Here is a 15,000-nt window from a genome sequence, read left to right as displayed (position 1 = left end):
CTAATGCGGGGCTGGTAAGACTTGGCTGTGAGATTTAGAGACTTGCCTTTTTTACAAGTCAGAATTGGAAACAATTTAAATGTCCCAGAGGAGGAACGTGGTTAAGCAAATCATGATATGACAAACTGAACATGGGAAAGAGAAGGTCACAGCAAACAATGTAGTCCCATTTTTGTTTTTCCAAAGAGCGTGTTGGGCTGTGCCTTTTGGAAGGCGGTCACCAGGCTGTTGGCCGGATGGTGGGATAACGGCTCTGGTTCTGTTGTCCTTGGTCCTCCTGGCGATTCTACTATTTCCAAATTGAATGTGAGTTGCTTTCCAGTGGGTTTACTTTTCATTCTAAGGGGGCCTCCCACTTAGGCAAAAGCTCCCAGGACTGAGGCTGGGTACAGTCCCTGCTTTCCTGTGTGAGGTTCCGGGGAAAACCTGCTCAATGACTCATTCCAGTTTCTCCCCCATCATCCTCACTGCAGGCTGGGGGTTGTCTTCTTGCTCTATCTTCTTTGACTCTTTTTCTTACCCAAACGAACACTCCCGGAAATAGACTAAAGGAAAGCCAGTAGGAAACAGAGGAGGGAGAGGAAGAGGAAGACAACCTTCTCAGAGGTCCGGCTTTCAGACCAGTTCCTGTCCCCGACCAGGACAGGACCAGGACAGAAAACACCTTTGGTGCTGACGCCCACCTCCTTCTCCAAGTCAAGGTCAAGCACCAGGGAGTGTCAGGTTGTGTTAATGCTATAGCAGTTCTCACCCAGCTCAAGGTCTTGAAATGTTAGATTTCAGAGCAAATGGACGGTCGACAAGCGCTCTGGTCTCCTCTCCACATTTCAGTTAAGGGTCCTGAGCCAGGGAGGTTCTGGGTGTGCCTGTCCCACCTCATGTGCCCTTTCACCCCCGGTATCACCAAGTGCAGCTCTCCTGTCCACACCACATCTGTCCCCTCCCTTCAGAGCCATGTTAGACCTTCCCACAAGCTCGGGGGGGCGGGGGGGGGGGAGACAGGGAAAAAGAGGCAAGCATGTAGCATTTCGTAAAACTAGAAATTGAGTACACCACGGCTTCAACGATAATCACCAAGGCCACGCCGCATCGGCAGCCTGGCCCTGGTGATGTTCTGCTTGCTTGTGTTTGGGTCACCAGCATCAGCTCAGAATCACAGCCATTTTCACAGGCAGGCAAGGAAAGGGGTGCTTTCCCCAGGGTGGCCTCACGCAGCCAGCCACCAGGGCATTTTTGCAGTCAGGGACCTGTCTCCAAGAGCCCACTCCTCTGAGAGGTGTTACCTCCTCGGGGCAGGAACTGAGGAGGTAACACCTCCTTTTCTTTTCCTTTGGTGTTTCTCACCCACACAGCAGGGAAGACAGAACCGACCCACGGAAACAGTTCCTGTGTGAAGTCTGGGTTCCCAACACAACAGTCACCCAGCCTGGAAGTCCCCCCGCATTAATATCTCTGAGAGAAGTATGCGACCTTCCGTCACCAGCTACGTGATCACGTGATTATAAAGAAGAGACCTACCAGCCACACAGGCCAGCCTGCACCTCGCCCGAGATGCATGGAGACAGGTACGCAGTCTTTGAGTCTCAGTTTGCACATGTGTGAAAGGGGACAAATACTTCATTCTGGATTTATCATGAGAGTCACATGAGGTGACATGCGTCTGGTGTCTAGGGCAGTGCCTGGCCCTTCGCAGACCCTCAACGAACACCAGCTTTCTTCCCTGTTTACCACTACTGTCATATGTCACTTGATGACAGCGATACGTGCTAAGAAATGCGTTGTTAGGTGGCTTCGTCGTTGCGCGGACATCACAGAGCATGCTTGCACACACCTGGATGGTGTGCGTGGTGCACCCCGAGGCTCTGTGGTCCAGCCTACTGCTGCCGGGCTGCACACCTGTGCCTCGTGCTACTGTTAAGTGATAAGTGATAAGTGATAAACACAGTGATAAGTTTTTGTGTATCTAAACATAAAAAGCAAGAAGACGTGGTAAAAAGTGGTGCACCTGCAGAGGGCACTGGCCACGAGTGGAGCATGCAGGCCAGGAAGTCGCTCAGGGTGAGGCCACGAACGAGCGGTCAGTGACTGTGAAGGCCCAGGACACTACTCCGAGTTAACAGAGACTTTGTAAACACTCCACTAGATTTATAAAACAACACAAGTTTAATTCAAGCACAAGAGACAGTGATGCAGTCCAGAGATGTGATAACTGCAGGACGTGTGAGGCTGTGGCTGGGGAAACACAGGGCACTGCTCCCCAGCGAACTTTCTCTCTGTGTGAACAGAAGGAGCACTTAGAAGAACGGCAAGGGGACAACACCCAAAAGCCAGGAGAACAGGAGGCTCGATCAGGGACTCTGGGCCAGTGAGAATGCAGACACTCCGTGAGATCTCTTAGGCGTGCATCACTTTTCTCTGCCTTTTCTCTCTGTGAGTGTCCTCCCAGGACTGCTCAGCTAGGATGCCCGCAGGACCTGTGAGCCTGAGATCTAAAATGTGACGCGGGGGACCCAGGGAAAGGGAGGGCTTCTCAGCTGCCAGGCCTGGGAACGGAGCCAGGGACGCGAGAAGGTGGTGCCGGCTCCCGGAGTAGAGGAAACAAGCAGAGGCCCCGTGAGGGGGAGACCGAGAGACGGCCTAGGCCGGGGGAGGGGCCCACCGTCCTCCAGCGCTGGAGGTCCACGCGGCTCCCCAACAAGCAGCAAGAGCTCGGTGAACACTGGCTGCGTGGACTAACCAGAGAAGGTGAAAGGCGTGGGGCTGGGATGGAGGTCAAGGTAGAAGACAGGTTTAAAGTGTGAGTTCTGACGTGTGCTCTTTGCTACTGTGGGATCTCCGAGTCCCTCTTCGAGCCTCGGTTTCATCTTGCCTAAGACAGTGCGGGAGGGGGGACCCTCCCTGGCTCAGGGTGGCTCAGAGAGTTGTGGCGAGGTTCAGATACGGTCGCTGATGAGAAGCTGACCACACGGGAACACTTCGCGACCGTGACAGGATGTGAGAGCGTCTGGGAAAAACATGCAGGGACCTCGAGGGGAGGTTTCCGGGCCAGGGCCAGGCCCCGCACCGGGAGGGCGGGCCATCTCTTGAGCTGGGGAGAAGGAACAATCACAGGGATCACTGTTATCAAACCGGGAAATCTAACCGTTTCCGAAGCTTCAGTTTCTGCTCTATTTCAATGGACCTTGGGCAAAGCCCCTGCCTGCTGCTGCCACCCTCTGGCCACAACCTGAACTGCACCCTTGCTAATCTCCCTGTAGGTGCTTAGAAACGCTAACCTGTGTATACAAACTGCATTTACATAGTGTTTTTGGTTTACACTTTCCCCCTCAAAAACGATATGCTTTTATCCACACAATATCCTTGCAGCATAAGCACTTTCATAGAGGAAGAAACCGGTGCTTGGAGAACTTAAAGGACTTTCTGTGGAGACTTAGCCAGGAGGTGAGGCCAGGCTCTCCGGTCCCGTGTTTGTGTTTCTCAGCGATCACTAGGGCAGTGTCAGTTAGTGCTGCAGTGACCGCAGCAGCTCTCAAAACCTGAGCACCGTCCCTCCTGTCCCCTGTCCTAGCTCCACCGCCACCCGGACTCCCCACACCCCATCTTCGTCTGAGGCTGCCTGGGGACAAGGATTAGGTGTGGGAGGGGGTGGGGGGATTCCTGCAAGCTGAGCAAGGCACCTGGGCCGCTGGCTGATGGGGAGGTGAGCCCGGCACCCTGGCACCCAGGAACCACGGCGCCCTTGAAAACACGAAGGTCAGGTTCAGGTGGACAGGGAGGCGGTGCCTGAGCCAGACCTTAAAAGACCCACAGATGCAGGTTTGTAAAGACACTGGGGTGACAGGGGGTGGGGGGGAGTGTGAAATTATACTCCTTCCTAAAGGTCGTGCATTCTTTGTGTTTTCCACTTACTCATTCAACAAATACATATCGTCACAGGCACATATTCTGTGTGTTGCTCGGGATAATGGTGGAACCAAAGCCGTTGTTACACAGTGTTCACGCATTTGTTCAGTGACTACTTCCCTCCCGCCAGCATTCCCCTCAGCCCTGGGATGAACCCCTGCCCACAGGGAACTTACATCTAGGGGAGACACAGATAATAGCATAAACGAATAACATGTAAGTGTTCAGATAGTAAAAATCCTCAAGAAAAGCAAGGTAGGCAAGGGGACAGTGCAGCATGGGGAGGTGGGGGACCTGCACTTTCAGAGAGTGTAGGTACTGAGGGCTCACTGAGGATGTGGCTCTGAGCAAGGACCTGAAGAAGCTGGGGGTGGGTGAATACATGGGGGAGGGGCACTCCCGGCAGGGGCCACCCTGCTGTGTCTCAGGACAGAGAGGAGTGCAGGGGGCAGAGGGGAAGGAAAGGAGGTCAGAGAGGCAGCGCAGGGGCAGGCTGGCCAAAGAGGAAGTCACAGGAGGCTGTGCCCAGAGCAAGAGCAACTCTGTGCCGACTGCTGTGGAGTCTGGCTCTTTCTGCAGAGTGCAAAGCAATGAAAACGGAGCCTTTTCTGTAGTCTGACTATGAATTTGACCGAGGCCCAGGGGGTCCAGCTCTTGGGAAGGTCAACAGACCACCATGCTATGATGCTCACAGAATCTGTGGACAGGGCTCACACCTGCCCGGCCGTGCGTCCTGGTCTCTCCACTCCCTGACTCCACTCCCCCAGCACCCCACACCCACCCAGAAGACTCCAGTGGCTGGAGGGATGCCAGCCTTGGGGGAGCTGGGCTGGGCGTGGGGGACGCACGTCCAAGACTGGGACTGGGCTCCGCACAGTGGAGGGTTCCTTCAGAGGGCGAGGGTCCAGGGAGGCAGCCGCCAGAAAACCAGTGCTCCAGGAGGAGTGGGTGCCACCGTCTGGCCTGTTACCGCCTAGCCCCAGTGTCCCACTGTGCCATTTCCACTCACTCCTCTTGCTGAAGGAGTCACGGAGCCCAGATCCAGGGGACTAGCCACCTGTCTGTTGATGGGAAGTAGGTCAAAGAATCGGCAGCTGTTTAAAAACACAAGATGTGCCCGTCCAGTTACTACAGGCTTGAGTTCTCCGTGAGAAAATGCATGGGGCAAGTCAGGTCGTTGCGGACATGAGTTTTTAACTGGAAGGAGACCTGGGCCACCTGTAGCACTGTGCTCCCGTAAAGAGGCTACTGCCCATGTGTTTCTGGGCCTCGTGAAAGACTGGGCTCCAGCAGGCATGGAAGAATGTCATTCCCAACAGCCCAGACGTGGTGCAACCCAGGTGTCCCCTGATAAAGGCACCGTGGTGAGGGTGCACAATGAAACAGTACTCAGCCTTTAAAAAGAAGGAGATTCTGCCATTTTGACAGTGTTGATGAATCTGGTGGACACAAAGTCACAGAAGGAAAAATACCACACCATTCCATGTGAATGAGGTCTCTAAATAGACTCATGGAAGCGGAGAATGCAATGTCATTGATGGGCTGGGGAAGAGAATCACTGTTCAATGGGCATAAGGCTTTAGTTAGGACAGGAGACTAGCAAGTGCCGTAGACGCCCTGCGCAGCACGATGCCTGTAGATATCCGTGGGGCTTGCGTGCACTTCGCAAGTTGTTAAGAGGGCAAACCTCGCGGCAGGGTTCTTTTCCCCAGCGTTGTTGAGCTATAATTGACATGTGACACTGTGTCAGTTTAAGGTGTACCATGTGGTAGTTTGATACATGTATCCCTCGTGAAAGGACCACCACGACACAGTAAGGTCATACCTTACATGCTTGGTTCTGTTTTTGCACATGCGCAGTGAGAACATTTACGATCTCCCCTCTCAGCACCCTTCGAGCATATAATACATTGTTGTTAACTACAATCGTTATGCTGTGTGGTAAGTTCTCCCCTAACATCGCCCGTCCGTCCTGGGGCTTCACTGGAAACTACGTATAACAAAACCAGTCTTACCACAGGTGCGTTGATGTAAATAAATGGAAGTTAAGTGCTTATGGCATCTCGTCAGTGTGATAACAAAAGAACATTGAACGGAACTGTATTCGAGGACCGGTGTACACTGAAGCCCCAGGACTTACTCAGAGTACGACTGGAAGTTTGTGCCTCTGACCCACATCCCCCCAGCCCCTGCGCTGCCCCCCAGCCCCTGGCAGCCTTCACTCCGCTCTTTGTTTCTGTGGGTTCTGCCTTTGTAGGTTCCACATACAAGTGAGATCCTATGTGTTTGTCTTTCCCTGTCTGGCTTATTTGCTTAGCATACATTCCTTTAGGCTCATCCGTATCATTGCACAGGAGAGGATTTCTTCATTTTTTATGGCTGAATAATATTCCACCATGTGTAGAGATACATATATTTTTATATGTGTGTATTTCTTGGTGGACACCGAGGTTGTTTGCATGTCTTGGCTGTTGTAAGTAATGCTGCATTGAATATGAAGGTGTGCATACCTCTTTGAGACGGCAATTCCATTTTTCCTCAGTTATATCGTCAGAAGTGGGATTGCTGGGTCACATGGTAGCTCTAGCTTTAATTTTTTCCCTCCATACTGTTTCCATAACGACTGTACCATCATGCTAAGTGTTCTTCCTGACCAAGGGACACAGGAAACCTCAGAAGGCACTGGGCATGTCTACGCCTGGGCTGTGTCGGGGTATCGTGGGTCTCTGCCCATATGCAAACTCGTCGAATTGTCTCCATTAAACGTGTGCAGTTCTTTGAGTATTGATTATTTATCAATAACGCCGATTCACAAAACCAAACAAAGGAGCTCCCCAGAAGGCCCCTGGAAAGGGGGCTGCCTCCAGGCCTCCTTCCCTCTGCGGGTTTTTTCTATAAACATGTAACTAATCCCTCCTCTCTCCCCATGGGGGACAGGGCAGTGTTGGGCGCCAGACTTGTGCCAACTATGTGTTAATACTTGGAACCATATCGGGAGCTTTGTGGTTGGATTTCTGCAGCCTCTTGCAGCCGGGAAAACGTTTTCTGATTAGCAGCCCCTGCTGTTTTATCTCTTACATGGGAAACCGAGTAAGTCTCCACGTGCCCACGGGGGGTTGGTGAGTAACATCAGACTGTGCATGGAGAGGAAAGGAATGAAAAAGGGAGCTAACGTCATCCACGGGGAATAGCTGGGGCAGGAAACCCGCTCTGGGATAGGAGTGGCCCTGTGTTATGGCCACTCAAGGCCAGAATGCACGTCCGTTGTCTTCTGTGCCCCTGCCCCCCTGCCCCCACGTGTAAAAAGCAGCTGTGAAGAATGTGATGCACTGATTTACAGGGGACATTTTTTCTCACAAGGCAGATTTGATTTCCTGAGAGCCATATGCCTGCTTTTGTTTTTCCCAAAGAGCCTAAAATCTCATGTGGGAAAGATTCAGAGTGTTATTGACTTTCAGAGATGAGGGACTTGGAAATGTTAGATAAATAGAGTCCACACGGACCAGAATTCCCTAGCACTCCCCCAGGGGTGCGGATGGTGCTGGGAAGCGGCCAGGTGCCCAGAGAAATGTCACACTGAGCAGGGGGAGGGCGGGGGGCTGGGCACCGGGCCAGGCGGCTCTGCGCTTAGCTCCTCCGAACCCCACTGCCCTGCGGCCTTGGGGAGGGCACAGTTGGCCCCCCAAACCAGCATGAGTATCTGAAGGGACACTCTATGGGACATCGCTTTGGGACTTAGATGGGGGAGTCACAGGTCAGTATTGTTACTTTATGAGGCTATAACTTACGGTCTGACCAAAGCTAAGGTGTCCGTCTGTCCCCTTGTTAGGCACATAGTAATTGAACGCTGAATTAGAACACTTTGTCGCCAGTGGCATCCAGCCAAGTGAAAATGCTCAGCAGAGGGAGGCGACTAGCTCGTTCATTCGTTCACTCAGTCAGTAAGGTGACGACACTCCACTGAGCACCTGCCGTGCGTCAGCGCTGCTCTGAGGACTGGATCTGCGGCAGCAAACAGGCAGCCCGAGTTTTTCACAGGATGTGCGTACTAAGGGCAGATAGAGACAATAGTAGCCACACAGATACGGAAGTGCTCCGAGGGGGACACAGGGTGACGAGGAAGTGCCACTTTAGGGAGGCGTGCACAGGGGTGGCCTCACTGACAGGACGGCAGTTGGGCAGAACCCTGCAGGACAGAGGGAGCCGACCATGCAGAATTCTGTCTGATGGAAGGGCGACCCGGGGAGAGGGGCCAGCAAGTGCCACAGCCCTGCAGTGAGGACGGAGCGGCCGAGTGGTAAGAGGGGAGGCCAGAGGGGAGCAGAGAGGTCATTCGGGCCTGAGAGCCAAGGTGAGGTTCTTGAGCTGAGGTTCTGAGTGGAACAGTGGTATCATCCGACTTAAGGTTTTCTCTGCAGAGAAGGGTGCACAGGGGACACGGGTGGAGGCAGGGAGACCCCTGTGGAGGCTGCTGTGTGGTCCGAGCCAGAGGGCCAGGGAGGTGCGGCAGGCCTCCGGGGTGGGGGTGGTTTGCATTGTAGGAGCAGCCCACAGGCAGCACCAGTGGGGCCTAAGGGCTGGCTGTGGGGTGCAGGCATCTGACAAAGACCCAGAGGGGTTCAGGCCGCTGCCTCCGAGTGCTCAAGTAACAAAATCAGGGCTCCGTCTCTCCATGTCTCTTGTTCTGCTTTCTTCCGTGCTGACTTTGTTTTTACGCGGGCTCTTCCACATCTGGGGAAAGGTGGCCACCAGACACTGAGGTCCCACATCAGAAAGCTCTTCCTCCGAGTCTTCAGTAAGTGTCCTCTCTAATCTGATTGGCCTGAACAGGGTCACGGGCTCACCCCTGACCCCAGGAGGACAGCCAAGGATGATTCACACTGGGGGTCAGGTGGAAGCCACACGCTCCATTCCCTGGAGGGATGGGAAGACGCCACCCCCCCCCCCCCAGCATATGGACAGATGTGGATGCTGGAAAGAAAGCCCACGTGGTGACTGAGAGAGGGGGTAGGTATGGGTCAGCCACGACCATGTGTACCGTGGTCAGCACAGGTTTAACGGGGGCATTCAGTGTGAACAGAAAGGGTGCCATCGAAGATGCCCCTCTGCAAACTGTCCCTCGTGGAGGCTGAGGAACAAGGGGCCCTGGAGACGTTTCTAGGATGACTCGGGCAGTGATGGGAATGGGAATGGGGGCTGTGGGGTCCAAAGTGTGTTCGGGTCACAAATGGGGGAGATGATGACTCTGGTTTTGGACCTGTGAGAGAAACACGTGAATGAATAACCGCAAACCAAGGCAGAGCGAAAGAAATGTTAAGTAAGCAAAATACACAGGGGAAGCGGTCATCGCGGTGCCTGCGGGCCAGAAACGAGTGATGGACAGCAGTCAGGTGGACGCTCAGATGGGCTCCCGGCGGACCAGGGCTTGGACCCTCTGCCATCGATAATGAGCACTTCTCTCCCTGCGCTGACCCCTCGAGGTGTGCGGCATCTTTGTAGCGGTTAGCTTCACCACCTGCGGCCTGTGTGCCTGAGCGGCTAATGGGTGGCCCCAGTTCCCCTCTCCCTTCTTGCCCCAGGCACAGCCTTCTGGAGTCAGCCAGAGGAGGCGTTACCTGCCCGTGAGGAGCCATGAGCGCTTGTTTGGCTGGAGATGGAAGACGGGAGAAACTGGGTGAAGCCCAGGGGAGAAGCATGTGGAGGAGGAGGGCATCCACCCATGATTAAAGCCCAGCCCAGCACTTCTTGTAAAGGAGAAGCAAAATGCAGTCCGTGCGGCTCCCCCAGGACTGGCGAGAGAGCTGCGGAGAAGGGAAGGCACTCCCGTCAGCGGAGGAAAGCGGGGAGAATTAAACAAGAATATATGCTGCATCGGTTAAAGCTTCCTGGGAAAAGATAAGAGCGGCAGAAAATCGCAAGGCGGTCACACCAGCCACAGCAATTAAGGAGAGAATAAGATGTGCTTTCACAAATATCATGGGAAAGGAGATTATGGGGAGGAAATAAGACCTAATAAATGCAGGGGACCGTAAAATTAATGATGACCGCAAACGGGCTGAAACACCCAACCCATTCTTGGTTAGCCTTTAACTAGGAAAACAAAGAAAAGAAGGCGAGCAATTAAAAAGCGAGAGAAGCAGATGCCGACAGCGACGAGGCGCGTCTGCCGCGTGGTCCTCAGGCCCTGCAGGCGCAGTCTGCACCCAGCACACCAAGGCCCAGGGAAACAGCCCCAACCACGCATGCGCACTGGGGCGGTGGGCGTGGTGCTCTCCGTTTCCCGAGTTTGATGAACTGACAGAGCAGAGGAAAGGAGAGTGAGGAGGGGAAACTGGAAGGAGAGACCTGACCGGGCACTCCCAATCCCTGATGCATTGGGAACATCGCGATAGCACCTAAGTAAACGGGGAGGGAGGTCTGCAGTGGTCACCTCACTGCCGGCCCCCACTCCGTTATCCTGCCCTCTGCCGGTGCTCCCTCCTTCCCTCTCTCCTCCCATGTTTACCCTCCGGTGTCCCTTGCACATCTGTTGGCTTGTTCCCTGCAAAGAGCCCCTCTCACAGGATTGTCCCATTATTGAGAAATGGAAGGAAGTTCGGTGAGCCCGGGCCGTGCCAAGTGAACGAGAGTGGCTCATCTTTTTTATTTTTATTTTTTGCTAAAGTGAAGAGATCAAATTGATTTCTATAATGTGTAGCCAGAAGTTCGGACTAATACAGCCAGACACTCTGACAGGCGCTGGGGTCACCAAGGTGTCAAGACAAGGGCACTGCTCCCAGAGAGCTCACAGCCCAGCAAGGGGACACCTTCCATACAAGCAAATCTTTGCAATATGGCGTGATGAGCCCAGTACTGGGGGGCATATGGGCCAGGTGCCCCAGTGGTTTGGAGCAGAAGCAACTCTGCTCCGGCAGACCAGTGAAGGCTCTGAAGGTGAAGGTCTCTTGTACTTGCTTCTGACGGATGACTAGGATTTTGACAAGGGGCAAAGGAGCACTTTCCAGCCAGCAGGGGCCCCGTCTGCGAAGGCCAAGAGGCACCAGGGCCTGGCATTCCTTTCCTTCCCAGATCTTTCCAGGGTCTCCACCCCCAGGCTGCTCAATGTTCTTATGTAACTCAAATATCGCCAGAGTTCTAGGAATGGATTAAACTGCTGGCTAAACTCAAGTGTTAGGGGCACCTCACCTCCCTTGATTAAATCACAAAGAAGACTCAGAAGTGAGGACAGTGCTTAACCAAGTGATAGACTGCTGACTCCATGGTTGCTGAGGTCAGGGGTGGGGGGAAGGGGGCTCAGGGCTGGAGAGCGCCGCAGCAATGCCCACCACCTGCGTCTGGGTGGCTCCTTGGCCTTTGGAAGCCGCTGGAAGTGCAGAGCAGCCCCTCAAGCAGCTTCTTGGTTCGGGGCCACCCCCGGCATGTCTCCTGCCCTCCCAGAGGCCAGATCATCACAGAAGTGAAGCTATGGCTGCAAGTGGGAGAAGTGCTGGGAGGGTGAGGCATGGGAGCTGTGACCTGGGATTCCAGGGTGATGCAGTCTGGCAGCGAGCGAGGTCAAGGGGAAGTGGTCTGAGACCCCTGCCTGGGGATGGGAAGGACAAATGAGCCTTTACCAGGCCAGGAGAGGTGGGAAGAGAATTCCTCCAGGGCATCTGGAAGATCAGAGGTGACGCGCCCCCGTGGGAGAGGATGTGGGTGGAAAGGAGTTTGGAGTGACTGGGATGGGGGCTCCAAGTGGGACAGAGCTGGAGACGTGCACAGGTGCGGAGCAGGCGGGCAAGGCCAAGGTTGCTGATCCCAGCAGCACTGGGGGTGGAGCCACGGGGACCTGTAGGCAGTTGCGGAACAGGATGGGGTCCAATCCATGTAAAAGACATTGGACTGAACCCACGTGACACGGGTGTGGGTTCAGATGACCGAGGAGGGGGGTGTGGGGGGCTGCAGAGGGGGTGCAGGTGGGCGGCAAGTGGGCCGGCATGGCGAGGGACAGAGAAGGTGGTGTGGGTGGGGTATGGAGAGGAAGGTGTCACGCATCTGCATGGAGAGTGGCGCCACTAGCCGAGATGGGGACTCTAGAGGAGGATGCATGGTCCCCTCAGCACCAGCTCCCCACCTGTGCGCAGGGGCCTGCCGGAGGATCCTTCAAAGGTGCCAGCACTATCATGGCCACCCTGACTGTCCTCTAGACCTGTGCTTTGATCATCAATAGACAACCCAATGGAGGGGACACGGCACAGTGTGACAGCAAGACCTGGATGTTGTAGCAGCTATTGTCACTCTGTACTGTTTCTGCCAACTTTCTTTTTAATTTTTTTGTGGAAGGAGAAAAGGCTGCTGATCAAGACAAAGGAACTCAAAAGGAGCTTTCGACTTGAAAACATACTGAAGAGTTAGATGATCAATCCATCATACGGTGTTGGAATTGAAAGGAAACTGACTTTTATAAAAATCTCTCCCAGAGTAACTCTGACAGCTGCTGAGACACCCCCTGCTTCAGCGTTTCCCGCCCCTGGGAGCAAGCTGTCTCAGAAGGCAGCCGGCCCCGTTGTCAGGGAGCTTGGATGGCAGGAGACAGGGGTTTCTCCTACGGAGTCAGAAGGTACCTCTGAGTGACTTGCACCCATTGGTTTGAGTTCCACTCCCTGGAGGCAGAGCAGGTCAATGTCCCCTTTAAGTGAGGTGCCCAGAAAGGAGCACAGACTCCAAATGTGGGCTGATTTAGTTAAAGCCCTGTGGGGAATTTAGAGGGGGGGAAGTAAAACCATTGAGTTGACCAGTTTTAAAAAATGACGGTCGTAGAAAGTGCCCGTAGGTGGAACCTTAGAATCATGAACTAGAGGGAACTTCTGGAAACACCCAGCTGGTCCCTTCCCCTGCAAAGAGGAAAATCACTCCTGAATGTTGCCAACCCAGAGACGCTGACCTATTTTTTAAGATCTCTAACAGTGAGGGTTCCGTGGATGTCTATTGCAGAGAAATTTCTTACAAATCAATCATTATAAAATATTCTCACATCCGTGTTTTCTAGTAGACTAATTTGTTTTTGCATTTTCCTTTCTCTTGCTATTATCTCTCTCACCACATGCATTGTCTTCCTAATGAAGCTGCTTATTCTGTCCTATTCCGGGCATGTGCGTTCTCTGCTTCTGGAGTGTTTCAGGCTCCCGCTGCATTAATTAACTACACTTCCTCTATCATTTCCCCTTCTTTTGTACGGGATCCACGTTTATCCTTGTATTGTTACATAATGCTGTGTGCAATGGATGACTCTCAAAACTGCCTGCACAGCTGTTTGTGAACTGAGCCTCTTCCACCAGAAGAGCCTGGGAGATGGCCCAGGAGAATGGGAAGCACTGGGCCTCCGGGGCCGACAACGCCACCACGCAGGTCTGGGTCTGCCACTTACAAACAGTGAGGCCTTGCCTGTTCACTTAATCTGTATGAGCCCGGGTTTCCAATCCAGAAAATGAGGATCATGACACCACCTCAAGATGTTGTAGCAAATAAGGAAGCAGAGCAGAATTCCTGCCGCCTAGGAGATTGGTGCCCCTTCTTCTGTTTAAGTGAAGAGCCATTTATTAAAGTGAATAATCTCAGAAATCTGCTTTGTGGGTTTCAGAAGCTTTGCGTCACACATTCTCACGGTGTGGTGGGGAACGAACGCAACTCTGCTCCCACAAAACGGCTCATCTCCTTCTCAGTAAGTGTTCAGCCCAGCTTGTTGCTCCAGCCCGATTTTTCCCTCAAAACCAAAGCTGGCATGTCAAAAGGAGTTTTCAGTGTACTTGGCGAGTTCAGCAGATTCAGTTCCTGCGTGAACCTAAGCAGCAGCCTGACCCCAAGGCCCTGGCCTGTGCCCACAGCCCAGGCACAGGAAATTCAGCTGACAAAACACCAGATGGCTGGCTCGAGAATGCTGACCACGACAACACACATCTGGACAGGCAAGGACACGGCCTGCATGTCCACAGCCCCTCCCCCTTTCTTCTGCTTTCTCTCTCCCTCCAGACAAAAACCTCTGCCTGCCCTGAGGTGTCAAGACCGGCTTTGGGACGGTGGTGCCCCATGTTCTCAGGTGGCCAGCACTTGAGCAAACCTCTGCTCTTCACCAGCGCCTGTCTAACGTGTGTGGCTCTGAATAGGACAGCAGCCGAACCCGCCTTCCTCTGTGGATTTCGGTCTGCGGCTTCGAGAACGTTCCAGACTTTCCACCAAACCTCTTCTTGGGTCCCGCCCTCCGAGTCCTCCCTGCTCTGGGCTGCCCTTCTCGTCAGGTCCTTAACGGAGGTCAGTGCCTGCTGCTCCACCAGGCCCCTGAAGTCACATACATTCCTCCTGATCTCACTGTGGATGTATCTTCTTCCGAGTATCTCTACCTGCCCTTCTTTGTGTCGGTTGGGTCTCTTTGTTTCCCCAGAGCTCTTCTCCGGAAAGGCGGGATGTTGCATCCACGCGAATCACCCACCGAACCCCGCTGACTTCCAGAGGCCGCGTTCACAGGCCAGACACAGCATAGCCCTCGCTGGGAAGTCGTTCCCGCAGCCTGCGTTCCCGCAGCCAGGATTCCACTTGTTGTCTGTCCAATGAGCGAAGACAATGATTGGCTGGTTTTCAGGCTGGAGTTCCTAGTCCTTCGGGATCCACAGTGGGAGAAATGGAGAAAACGATGCTGAGTGTTTTAAAAGCTCAAAGGAAGGCGTGCATTTACCCAGTTAAAGCTGCTGGCTCATGTACAGTCTGTCTCTCGGTCTGGCTGTCATGCCGTCAGTACTGTGTGGATCACAAGCGAAATCACGTCGCTCAGCACAGGCATCAGGCAGGGTTCTCGGTTGCAAAGAATAGGAAGCGCGTCAGATTAACGTCAGGAAAAGATCGGTGCGTTGGAAATGTGTCAGCTAGCTCCAGAACTCACAGAACAGCGGGAGGACCAGGCTCCAGGCGGGGGCAGTGAACAGGCGAAACCCAGTGATGAGGCGCTCGGCCGAGGTCACCCCACGGGAGCAGCCTGGCTGCGGTGCCGCTGGGCACCAGGCACTGGCCCACTGGAGCCACCACTCGAGGACACAGGATGCTGCCGCCTGGTGGCATGGATTCCAC

The sequence above is a fragment of the Sturnira hondurensis genome, unplaced genomic scaffold, assembly GCF_014824575.4.
Source record: "Sturnira hondurensis isolate 20B ecotype Veracruz unplaced genomic scaffold, ASM1482457v3 Scaffold0024822, whole genome shotgun sequence".
NCBI classification, from domain to species: domain Eukaryota; kingdom Metazoa; phylum Chordata; class Mammalia; order Chiroptera; family Phyllostomidae; genus Sturnira; species Sturnira hondurensis.
Note: the sequence above shows the minus strand (reverse complement) of the source record.